The sequence below is a fragment of the Aedes albopictus genome, chromosome 2 (genome assembly GCF_035046485.1).
Source record: "Aedes albopictus strain Foshan chromosome 2, AalbF5, whole genome shotgun sequence".
Taxonomy (NCBI): domain Eukaryota; kingdom Metazoa; phylum Arthropoda; class Insecta; order Diptera; family Culicidae; genus Aedes; species Aedes albopictus.
Genome location: NC_085137.1, coordinates 24,916,477 through 24,918,918, shown reverse-complemented (window position 1 = coordinate 24,918,918; position 2,442 = coordinate 24,916,477).

The window sequence follows — 2,442 nt, the reverse complement described above, 5'->3', positions numbered from 1 at the left end:
AGATACACTTTGTCAAATATCTCTTAATCAGTCGAAAAAATTAGCTCCGAAGTACTTGGTATTCATGGTTATGGTGTAAAAATGACAAAAATAATATATCTACTGTGCTAATCAGTTTTGGAATTAGCTAGTTATTTTGGCTGTCCAGTTCTTGCATTTTTCCCACAATATATAAATTCAAAGCTCTCATTTAATATATTGTTAGTTTTCATAGAATTCCTGTTTATTTGTAATTTGTTATTTATAATTTTATTGAAAACAATAATCTGCTAGTATACACTTTATATGAGGTCAGCATTATTGATTGAACAATAATTTCCCATAGACTGATCAAAAGCTTATGCAAGATAACAAACGAATATAATAATAAAAAACCCAAATTAATCCACCTAGAGGTGATAGTGCCTTTCTCGTCGTATATGTTCTCACGATCTTTCCGTCGACGTAAGTCAAAGTGTTCCTGAATCCTGATATTTTTTAAGAAAAGCAAGCATTTTATCAAAGCCATCATTGAATTGACTTAAAACTTATTGATGGCACATACTCCGACGTTGTGTTCAGCGTAAAAGCAGAGCTGAATAATATCAGATTTCTCAGTTGACTGCTTGAGTACCTTCACTAACATTGGGAACTGATCAATATCAAAACGATACTAACAAGCTAAGATATAACTTTTTACACATTCACAGATCACTTTGCGGTCTTCGATAAAGTTTTTTTTGCACATTCTAGGTTATATTTTATTGACCGTTAAAAACAAGAACGTAGTGAGTATAGTGAGACGTCTGTTTGTATGCGGGTTTAATATGTCAAGATTTTGTTCTCTTACACATATTTATCGCTTGCATTGATTTTAGTTACTTTCGTAGTTCCGGCGAAGCATCAAACGCTGGTTGTGCAACCCTACCAGTAGTCTCTAATGTGGTATGAGCCTATTTTCTAGTTAACCGTTCCTCAGGTTATTAAAAAAGCCGTGATGTGATGTGTCGCATGGTACATTTGGTTACTTTCCGGAACAGGTTCCGGAGCACCACCGGGTCTCCCAAATATAGTCTGAGGCAATATCATTGCTAACGTACATCAGGTTACCTAAACCTAAAACCTATAACCACGATTTGATTTATCTTATGCATGGGTACAAATCACTTTTACATATGACCACTTCCAGTGGGACACCCAGAACTAGTTTCGGGACACTACCGGTTGGGGGGCGTCCATAAATGACGTAGCTTTTTTTGAGCGATTTTTAATACCCCCCTCCCCCCTCGTAGCATTTCGTCACAAATTCAGACACCCCCCCTCTAGAAATGACGTAGCTTGTTAAACACCCCCCCCCCCCTCAACTAAATTTTCAAATAAAAAAAACTCGAAATTAGCTCTGATTTCATTTTTAACTTGAATGCTAATAGAATATTTTGAAAAAACAACATTAGCAAGAAACATTGCCGACTGCCAGGTTCAGATCGCCTACAAAAAGACCATAGGTGCAACCAGTGGAGATTATCACCAAAGCTAATGACTCAATAAACCACCCATCGTTCTGCTACCATATTAGCCTAGAAGCTCTTCCGAAGATATTAGTTTGTTTACTAATAAATCTATGAAGAATATCAAACGACATTCGAAGGACCCTGCAGGAGTTTCTTCTAAAATTCTTACAACAGTTCATTTTGGAATTCCTAGAGAAGTTAATTTTGGGATTCCCATTTTTGAGAATGTCTCCCTTTCTAGTTCCTCCAGCACTTCCTTCTGGGATTTCTCCAAGGATTTTTTTTTTTGGTGTTCCACTAGAAAATTCCTCCTTATTGTATTCCTTCAAGGGTTCCTTCAAAGATCCCTCCAATAATTCACTCCGGAGTTCTTTCTTAGATTCCTCCAAAAGCTCCTTCTGAGATTTCTCCAGGAGTTTTTTTTTTTCTAAGGTTTTTCTAAAAGTTTATCCATGGTTTCCTCCAGGAGTTCTTTCAAGGTTTTTTCTCCTCTATTACACCAGCAGTTTCTTTAGACATCTTTACAGGGATTTCAACCGGAATTTCTTTTGAGATTCCATCGGAACTTCTTTCTGTGTTTCCTAAAAAAGTTCCTTTCGGAATTCCTCCAGGAGTTCCTTCGTGGCTTCCTTCAGGAATTCACTTAGATATACATTCCAAGATCTCGGTAGGTAACCCCTTCGGTATTCTTTCAAAACCCTCCCAGGAGTTACTTTTGTGATTCCTCCAGGTGTTCCTTTTTTGATTCCTTCAGGAATTCCTTCCTGGATTCTTCTGGGATTCCTCGAGGACTTCCTTCTAGGATTTATCCAGGATTTTTTTCCCGAGACTCCTTCAGTAACTTTTTCCAGCATCCCTCCATTCACTCTATCCAGGATTCCTCCAGGATATCTTAGAATTCTGCGAGGAATCCCTTTACGGATTCCTCCCATAGTTGCTTCTGGAATTCCTC